We start from the raw sequence: 11,531 nt of genomic DNA, 5'->3' as shown, positions 1-11,531 counted from the left end.
GATAACACTGTCCGATGCATCCCCGCTAAGGGTTCATACCTGTCTGGGAGCTGCGCATGCATTTTGTTGAATCTGGTTCGTAGACTGTGGATAAGGCGCAGTTTTTGATTTAGTGGGTTCAACTCCCACATACCGGGGGGGACGTTATGCTTCGGCCCTTCTGAGTCTTCATGGCTCCGAGGAGCGATACTAATATCTTTTCTTCTTCAGTTCGGTATGACAGCCGGAGACTGATAGTTCCATCATTGCGCACGCTAAATGAAAAGAAAAAAAGAATACCTATCTGAGAGAAGTGATAGATCTAATTGGCTCAAAACAGCGTCCCAAACGAAATTGGCAGCAATTCACGAGGCCAGAAGACAGAACACTAAATAGGGCTGCGCATAGGCTGAGGAGGTTGTTGAAGGCTATCAGAGGTGAAACATTCAAGGAATACATCGGAAATCTTTCTAACCTGAATAAAGACAGATGTACCTTCTGAAGGCTACGAAGGGACTACAACAATTCCTAAGAATGTTTCCTGTCCTACAGGGATATACTGGATCACGGCTGAGGAATGATAAAGAGAAGGCCGATCTATTTGCTTCACACTTAGGCAAAACATTCCAACATCACGATGACGAGAGTCCTAATGATGAGGATATTGAAGACTTCTTAGAGAGCCCAATGCCAATCAGTTGTCTGATTAGACGATCACAACAAGGGAGTTATTGAAATTAATCAACCAGGGAAGGCGATAAAGAAAGCCCCAGGTTTTGATTTAGTCACACACAAAATGCTTGTCATGCTACTTTCCAACGGAATGGAAGGTATCACAGGTGTTAATGATCTTAATCCAGGGAAGTCTCCACAGGAAGTTTCTTCTTAAAGGCTAATTAGCCTCTTTCTGGTCATATCTAAATTGTTTGAAAAGCTGTTACTTCACAGGCTTAGGTCAGTTTTGAAGGGTAAAGGGATAATTCCGGATCACCAACTTGGGTTAGGTGCGGCCACTCCACTACAGAACAATCCCATAGAGTTGTCAAGGTCTTCAATAGATATCTGGAGGAAAGGAAATTCTGCTCAGTGGCATTCTTAGACAACCAACAGAACTTTGATAAGGTATGGTTGCCTGGCTTGCTCTATAAATTAAACTTAAAACTTCCTCAATCCTACTACCTTGTCTTACAGAATTATCTCTAGGGGTGTTTCTCTCAGGTAAGATGTAATGATGAGTTATCAAAATTCTTTGAGATTAGGTCAGGTGTCCCTCAGAGCTCTGTACTAGGTCCTGTGCTATATTCCATATTCACAGCAAACCTTCCAGCCTGGAAGATTGCATCGTTGCCACATTTGCTGATGTCACTGCTATCCTTGCAGTTAATGAAGGAGCCTGGCGTCTTGATGTGGGAGGGACCTCGACAGGTAACGTCCAACAAGGGGCATCAACTGCCACAACACCTGAGCAACTGATGTTAGGTCTAATGGTGGTGCCGGTTGCTCTTGGGATATTTAACAAGGAGGGATAAAAAAGATATCATACAATGCTTCCAAAACAAAGTAATGAGAGCAATTGCAGAGGAACCATGGCTCACATGGAATGATGAAATTCATGAATATGCTTCTGACAACGGTTCATAAGCTTGTGAGACAGTGCAGTGTTAAGTACCAGAAACGACTTGCAAATCATGTCAACCACTTAGCAATCAATCTACTTGATACTGATCAATCTACTTGTCTGAAGGTTGAAACGTCTCCATGTGTTTGAATTAGGGGCTGCTGCATGACAATTTGATAAATGACAATGCCAAATCTAGTGATATTATTTTTACTTTTTATTTATTGATGTTTTGTTTTTGTGCACTATGAAGTTGGCAGAAATATTTTTTCTAATGGACTTTAAGGTTATTGATAACTATTATTATGATTTACTTATGAAAGTTCCTTAAGAATCCCTTATGCTTCTTATCAAGGACTTACTTATGGTTCCACTTAAGCAGCCAATTATAAATATACTGGCTGTTGAACAAAGAAAAAAAAGAAGAAATTTTGTAATTTTTTATGTATTTTATTGTGCGTTTCATTGTTAACAAAAAATTTAAAAATATTTAAAAAAAATTAATATTAATTAATTTTTTTTATAATTAAGAGTATGACAAAAAGTCAGTAGTTTTTATTTAACAGTTTTCTGAAGGCAGTTTGTTTAGTCATCTGTGACAAATGGAGAGTGCGTGAATTGGGTGAACAAGTCATCTTCTAACTGCAAATTGTTTTGTAATCCTGACACACACACACACACACACACACACACACACACACACACACACACACACACACACACACACACACACACACACACACACACACACACACACACACACACACACACACAGGGGTGCTCATGCTCACTCTCTACAGAAAAAAGAACTTGCACAAAAATACTAAGATAAAAAAAATAGTTTTAATGAAGAACTACTTGATGCATATGCATGGTGTAACATAAAAGAAAGATATCCTTTTTACAATATCTTAAGACAATATTGTTTTTGTTCCAGGATATGAATATTATTAATTAGTAAAGTCAATATATCATATTCTGTTTTAATTATATGCAATTTTAAGTATACATTCAAAATACACACTCTTTTTCCTCATAAACAAAGTCTGTGTTTATAAATTGCATAATAAAGACATAAGATAATGAGGAATTCTATACCATGCTTAACAAATAACATACCTTATACAATAACTTGCCAGTATGCATATTAGTACATTGGAGATTTACAACTGTGTTTATTAAATTATGTATTAAATTGTGTTTATTACATTTTGAAAATATATATTTAAATTAAGTTAAATATTTTTCTCTTAGTTATTAAAACTGTTATGATTGCTACTGGCTGCTATTATTTTTAATTAACAGAATACTTTAAACACAGTCTGGATCATATTGATTTAAGTTCTTCTTGAATGCAGTGAATGGATGAGTCAGGTTGTAATGGTTGTAACCCACTGGGTTGATGTAGTGGTAAACTCGTCATTGCAAGTCAGGTGATTTCGAAGTCGAGAGTTCTAAGGTTCAAATCCTTGTAAAGTTCCTTTTACATGAATCTGAATTCCAGATTGTAGATGCCGTTATTCTTTGGTGGTTGGGTTTCAATTAACCACACATCTCAGAAATGGTTGACCTGTGTCTGTATAAGACATTTTTTTTTTGTCTTCAGTCATTTGACTGGTTTGATGCAGCTCTCCAAGATTCCCTATCTAGTGCTAGTCGTTTCATTTCGGTATACCCCCTACATCCTACATCCCTAACAATTTGTTTTAAATGTTACAAATGTGGGCTGCCTACACAATTTTTTCCTTCTACCTGTCCTTCCAATATTAAAGCGACTATTCCAGGATGCCTTAATATGTGGCCTATAAGTCTGTCTCTTCGTTTAGCTATATTTTTCCAAATGCTTCTTTCTTCATCTATTTGCTGCAACACCTCTTCATTTGTCACTTTATCCACCCATCTGATTTTTAACATTCTCCTTTAGCACCACATTTCAAAAGCTTCTAATCTTTTCTTCTCAGGTACTCTGATTGTCCAAGTTTCACTTCCATATAAAGCGACACTCCAAACATATACTTTCAAAAATCTTTTCCTGACATTTAAATTAATTTTTGATGTAAACAAATTATATTTCTGACTGAAGGCTCGTTTCGCCTGTGCTATTCGGCATTTTATATCGCTCCTGCATCATCCATCTTTAGTAATTCTAGTTCCCAAATAACAAAATTCTTCTACCTCCATAAGGTTTTCTCCTCCTATTTTCACATTCAGTAGTCCATCTTTGTTATTTATACTACATTTCATTACTTTTGTTTTGTACTTGTTAATTTTCATGCGATAGTTCTTGCGTAGGACTTCATCCATGCCATTCATTGTTTCTTCTAAATCCTTTTTACTCTCAGCTAGAATTACTATATCATCAGCAAATCGTAGCATCTTTATCTTTTCACCTTGTACTGTTACTATGAATCTAAATTGTTCTTTAACATCATTAACTGCTAGTTCCGTGTAAAGATTAAAAATTATCTGGGATAGGGAACATCCTTGTTGGACTCCTCCCTTTCTTATTACAAATTCTTTCTTATGTTCTTCAATTATTACTGTTGCTGTTTGGTTCCTGTAAATGTTAGCAATTGTTCTTCTATTTCTGTATTTGAACCCTAATTTTTTAAAAATGCTGAACATTTTATTCCAGTCTACGTTATCGAATGCCTTTTCTAGGTCTATAAATGCCAAGTATGTTGGTTTGTTTTTCTTTAATCTTCCTTCTACTATTAATCTGAGGCCTAAAATTGCTTCCCTTGTCCCTATACTTTTCCTGAAACCAAATTTCACTTCTCCTAACACTTCTTCCACTCTCCTCTCAATTCTTCTGTATAGAATTCTAGTTAAGATTTTTGATGCATGGCTAGTTAAGCTAACTGTTTTGTATTCTTCATATTTATCTGCTCCTGCTTTCTTTGGTATGACTATAACATTCTTTTTGAAGTCTGATGGAACTTCCCCTTTTTCATAAATATTACACACCAGTTTGTATAATCTATCAATCGCTTCCTCACCTACACTGCACAGTAATTCTACAGGTATTCTGTCTATTCCAGGAGCCTTTCTGCCATTTAAGTTTTTTAATGCTCTCTTAAATTCAGATTGTATTGTTTCTCCCATTTCATCCTCTTCAACTTCCTCTTCTTCGTCTATAACACCATTTTCTAATTCATTTCCTCCGTATAACTCTTCAATATATTCCACCCATCTATTGACTTTACCTTTCGTATTATAAATCGGTGTACCATCTTTGTTAAACACATTATTAGGTTTTAATTTATGTACCCCAAAATTTTCCTTAACTTTCCTGTATGCTCCGTCTATTTTACTCTTTCCACTTCTGAACACTTTTCTTTAATCCACTCTTCTTTCACTAGTTTGCACTTCCTGTTTATAGTATTTCTTAATTGTCGATAGTTCCTTTTACTTTCTTCATCGCTAGCATTCTTAGATTTTCTACGTTCATCCATCAGCTGCAATATATCGTCTGAAACCCAAGGTTTCTACCAGTTCTCTTTGTTCCACCTAAGTTGGCTTCTGCTAATTTAAGAATTTCCTTTTTAACATTCTCCCATTCTTCTTCTACATTTTCTACCTTATTTTTTTACTCAGACCTCTTGCGATGTCCTTCTCAAAAATCTTCTTTACCTCCTCTTCCTCAAGCTTCTCTAAATTCCACCGATTCATCTGACACCGTCTCTTCAGGTTTTTAAATCCCAATCTACATTTCATTATCACCAAATTATGGTCGCTATCAATGTCTGCTCCAGGGTAAGTTTTGCAGTCGACGAGTTGATTTTTAAATCTTTGCTTAACCATAGTATAATCTATCTGATACCTTGCAGTATCGCCTGGGTTTTTCCAAGTGTATTCTTCTATTATGATTTTTAAATTGGGTGTTGACAATTACTAAATTATACTTCGTGCAAAACTCTATAAGTCGGTCCCCTCTTTCATTCCTTTTGCCCAGCCCGTATTCATCCACTATATTTCCTTCCTTGCCCTTTCCAATGCTTGCATTCCAATCTCCAACTATTATTAAATTTTCATCTCCTTTTACATGTCCTCCTTTTACGCTTCATCAATTTCTTCGTATACACACTCTACCTCATCATCATCATGGGCGCTTGTAGGCATATAGACGTTAACAATCGTTGTAGGTTTAGGTTTTGATTTTATCCTTATTGCAATGATTCTGTCTGCATTTTGAAATACTCTACTCTCTTCCCTACCTTCTTGTTCATTACAAAATCTACTCCTGCCTGCCCATTATTTGAAGCCGAGTTAATTATTTTAAAATCACCTGAATCATTGTGACGACCATAAATGTGATTGTAGAAATTTAAAATAAAGTTTACATTCTTTAATTAGTAAAATGAATACTTAATTAAAAAAAAAACCTTAAAAAGTAGCTTAATCACTCCATAAAATTAAAAAAAGAAAACTTACAAAAATCTAGTAAATAAATATTGGTAAACATGATTGGATGTCTATTTATACTGGTTGAGATCTCATTTAAGATTATTGTTAAAGACTGATCAAGGTTACCTTTTTTTTGTATTTGTTCATCCACTGTAACCAGGCTTTGTGTTTCTTTGTCAGTTTTGTTGCAGGTTGTTGAACACAGCAGATCATGAAGTGGTAGTAAATATCTATATTGTGTGGTCAAATAATATATTTGATCTGTATTGTGTTTGTTCATTTAACATATTTTTTTAAATCAAATTTAGGAAATATTCTTAGAAAAATAAAATATCTAGCACATGTTAACACTTATATTAAACATGTAAGTCTAGCATACTCATACATAGATAAGGAAATACATAAACACATCTAGTGACAGAATACAGATTGCTGGTACATATCAACCAATTTTCACACAAAGTTTTGTTCTGAAAATGTTGGTAAGTTTGTGGAACCTTTCTAAGAGTCTCCTGGTTAAGATTATTTTACATTTCTGTACAGTTTACCACTAATTCTCTTGCACAGTTGCACCTTTTTTTTTTTTTTTTTTTTTTTTGTTAAACTTCATTTTGAATATTTTAATTTCATCATTCCACTGATTAGGTTCACTTACTTCTCTGTTTCAGACTGATAAGCCAAATGTCTGCATTCTTGTGTTTTTTTCTGACTGATACAGAGATGTCACAGCCTTTTTTTATTTCATTCATAGTAATGATTAATAGGAAAGCAAGTTATATTAATAGAAAGTTGGATAAAAAACACAGTATGGATGAAATATATTATTCAACAGATACTAAAATGATGGATCTGTTGCTGATTATTTCTAAATCAGGTCCATTTATGTTAGTTCCCTTAACAATGTCATTGTTAAAGCAGCTGTTCAGAAAAAAACTTCTGGTAACACATTTTTATACATTTAGAAAACTTACGTTTTTAATATGTTAAACCACATTTTATCAAACCAACCAGTACTTCGTATTTTTCTGAATAAAATTTTGTATATTTTGAAAAGAATGTGTTATACAAATCATTCTGATAAATTTTATTTTTGTCTCCATATTCTATTTTATTATGTAAGTATTAAAAGTTTCTCACTACATTCCACGTAATTCTGTGGATGTTTACTAAGAAACCTTTCAGGTAAATAATCTAAAATAGAGTAATACAAGATATACCTTATCTTTTTACCTTTCCTGAACTAATTTTTACATTACAATCTTTCATTACTTTGTTTTATACATTATTTTCTAGTTTTATTCATTTTCATTTTTCCTTGAATATTAATTAGATTGCTTAAAATTAAGTGGAATCATTGTAATATCTGACTTCCATATACAGATTGCTTGCATGTTCTCTACTACTCTTTGTTTCTTTGACTCTTTTCTAGTGTTGATTTTCATAGCTAAAATTTACCTAAGTGCTTTTTCATTGTTGTAATAAGAAAATATTTTGAAAGGTTGAAAGTAAAAACTAATGTTTGCTAACATTTATTTAAATTTGTATTGTTATTGCAATGCTGTTATCAGTTAAGTAGTTTCCATAAATAAAAATAAAATGTAACTGGGTATGTGATTTTCAGTATTCATTGTCTCTGACTTTGGAGATGAATTCATTCATCATAAAGCAATACTGGAAGACTTTGATACTGTTCTTTCATACTTTTATTGGTATTTCTTGTCAGGAATTTTTTGAATTCTGTTTAGTGCTGGTTCCTAGTTTGTTTAATATACATATTAGGTTGAATTATATTAATCAGAGTGTTTTTTATTATATAAACTATTACTCATCTAGTTTATCCTCCATATTACTCCATTCAATAGTGGAGTAATTATTTTCTTCAAGAAAAATATGTTTTATAATAGATTTATTTTGCTTTGGACAGTTTTAATTATTTTTTGTCACATTTGAAAAATTGTTTTTATGAAATTCTGTAATTCCTTTTGGTTCCCAGTGTTTTATTTTAAATCGTTTGCTATATTCTACATCCTTAATTAATTAACTACTTCATATATATTCTTGTATCAGTCATTTATTTTTTAATATTTACCTATAAAATATTTCCAACGTTCCTATTTATTGCTTTCTGCTTTTTGCATTGTCTATGTTTTGCTGGCATAGGCATAAAGTCTGACCACTTCAAACATACAGTTTTAAGACGTTATTTCTAATATCAGCAGATTTCTTTTCTGCATGATGGCTCTCCATATGGGTTACTGGTTACACAATTTTTGTCATAATATTATTATTTCTTTTCTCAACCATCACTTCTAATATTATTGTCTAATATTATCCACGGTTTTCAAACTAACCTCTACTTTTAAATATATATTCTCTCCTGACTTAATTATTTTATATTTAAAGTTATTCATAAATCTGTATAATAATAATAATAATTTTGCTAGGACTTATAATACAGGATTTCTATAATTTGGTTACATTTTATATAATATTACTTGCTTTTAATTTGTATAGATTTTTCAAATCTATCCTTAAAAGCTTTTACGATTGATAAATTGGTTTTGAGGTTAATTCATTTTCTTGGCTGTCTTATGCATATCTTTGTTTGAATCTTTAAAAGAATTTCAACAACTACTATCTTATTATGTTTTTAAAATTCTAAAAGTTAGTTTCTTTTTTTCAGTCATAATCTTAATTCATCTATTTTCCATTTCTGTTTTTCCCTACTATAGTATTTCAAATCTACATAACTATTAAGTCTTATCACATTTTGTTTTTATTTCTACCTTATCTTACTAATTACTACTATATTTACTTCACTAGCATTTTTCAATAAATCTTTTTTTTATAATACCCAGCCTAACCAGCCTAACTATCATTCTTTAACTTCTAATATTCCTTGCTGTAATTTGAATTTTTTGCTTCATCAAGTCTTCTTTAGTATTTTGCACCTGGTGATAAGAAGGGAATGACTATTCAAAATGATGGCATTAAGATAATACTGAGATATTATCATGAAAACTACAAATCTCTGTGATGGAGTGGTAGCATGGTCCTCATATAGAGGGGTCCTGGATCCCAATCCCATTCAGGCATGGCATTTTTCAGATACTGTAAAAATTTCATTTTTATGTTCTGCGCACAAGCTTTAGGCTTATGTGGTGAAATAATACCACAATAATGAATTCTTAATGACAATAATTCTTACCACAATATTATTTCACAATAATTCTTAATGACAATAATAATATTGTCATACTTCAATGGATTATGTTTCTATAACAGCGGCCTTAGTATACAGACTGATTAAAGCATAAATTAATTACATAGAATTTAATCATTTGTACTGTAAGAAAAGGGGAATGAAAAAATTTCCTTAGAAAATAATTTTGTAATTTTTCACTTGTTTTTGTTGGTGATCATATGAAAAGTGTTGCTCTGTCTACATCAATCATTAATCAGTTCATTTTGTGCCTGCAGTAACTATTAAGGGGGCTGCTATCCTATGTTCAATTTCATTTCAGTTATTCAATCAGCAAATGTGGAGTTATCTTATCTCATCTTCTGAGATTTTCATTATCTTGCAGTTGAGAATGTTAGTCTGTTTCAAAATTAAAAAATATTTTTAGGCTGATGCTTAAAATTATCTTTTGTGATTACAGTTATATTATATATGATATAGCATAAGTATGAGATTCATTAATTATAAGAATTAAATTATTTAAAAAAAAAAAAAAATGATAATTTGTGTCTACAGATTATTAAGAACTAAATAGTTTTAAACTAAATACTTTTAACTAAATAGTTTTTTCGAACTAAATAGTTTTTTTTATCACTATATCTTTACTGTAATATTAACCTCTATTAATTACAATTTTTTAATTTAAAAACAACAAATTGTAATTAAATTTTTTTTTTAATTATGCTTTCTAATCTGCTAACAGGACTAATGATCATGAAGGTTCTGGTGTGTTATGTTTACTGTTATAAAAATAATTTTTCTCTGAAAAATAATTTATCTTCTTAACTCATAAATGTAGAACTAGTGCACCAACTTATGATACTCAAACCAATCTAGGGAACCATAATAAAGATATCAAGGCCATGCCTACTGGGATATAGAAATTCTCCAGTCCTTTGAGAATCCAGTTTTGAAAATTGTACAAGGCTGAACAATGAGTAGAGAATTATTATTATTAAACAATAAAACAGTTGATAAAAAGAATACAATCTATAGCAAACTTAAGTCAATAATACCTCTAATTGTAGATTAGGAATATGAAATTTGGAATTGGCATTTATTTTTTAATTTTTACCTGCATAACTATATGGGATACATATAAAGGCATTTATGAATATTATTTTTAAGGGCTTGATAAAAAGTAATAAATGACATAGAATCATTGTTTTAAATAACAGCAAATTTTATTAAAAAAAAATGCCTTTACACCATTATCATGGACCTTAAGGAAAAATCTAAGATATGTATTAAAATTATCCTATACTTAGGAAAATGAATAGTCTCAATTTTTCTCTTTCTTTCTTTTGTTTTCTATTCTGAGAGGTTTGTAATAAACCTCCTTTATATACTATCCTTTATATACATAACCATTCCATTTTCTACACTTCTCTCCATTCATGGTGCTTTATTTAAATTTCTTTATTTTTTATATTAAGCTGGCTAATTTGTTACCCAGACTGGTAACCATTAAGGGTTTGTCTAGGATGGTATATCAATAATTTGTTTCGCTTTCATGCTATTTGAGGTTATTTTTTAAAAAATTAATTATTTATTTTCCCTCTTTTTTCCTCTTTCACTATTTCACCTTCCAATGTAGTACTAATAAAATCATGTCTTCTAATTGCAGGGAAAATCCAGTTATTCTTTCTTTTAATTATGATCTGGAGCAACATATTTTTCTATCATCATTCACTCCCCTTTGTAGAAGTTCTTAATATGTTATTTTATCTACCCATTTCTCCAGTACACTTCAAAAGTTTCAATTCTCTTTCTAGCTCTTTTATTTGTTGTCCATGTTCATGAATCTTTTATTTAAACACATAAGTACATGTAACACTATGTCAATCTTTTCTGCATCATACTACATGATTCCAAAATAAAAAATTCCATGGCCATAAAATTCTGATCATAAATCTTTTCCTTTAATTTCAACATTAGTTAATCTACTTCCCAGATTTAAATCCATTTACTTACTATGCAGCTGCCTCTCTCTCTTTCTCTCTTCCTTGGATTTTATTTAGTGTCTGCTGAAGTGTTTCAACTTTCATTATCAATACAGCTACATGATTCTCAACCATACTACATTTCTTACCTAAGCATTTATTTATCATTTCTTATAAATGTAAGTAAAATAAGGTTGCTAATAAGTAGTATCTCTTCTTACATCTTCTCATACTGAAGTTCCTTTAAAAAGTTGTAATGAATTTTTGGAGTACAGAAATGATCTGTATAATCACTGTTTGGTCCTGTAAGTATGACATATTTGCAACACTAAATCTTTCATCT

This window comes from Lycorma delicatula, chromosome 3, assembly GCF_047948215.1.
Source record: "Lycorma delicatula isolate Av1 chromosome 3, ASM4794821v1, whole genome shotgun sequence".
Taxonomy (NCBI): Eukaryota; Metazoa; Arthropoda; class Insecta; order Hemiptera; family Fulgoridae; genus Lycorma; species Lycorma delicatula.
Note: the sequence above shows the minus strand (reverse complement) of the source record.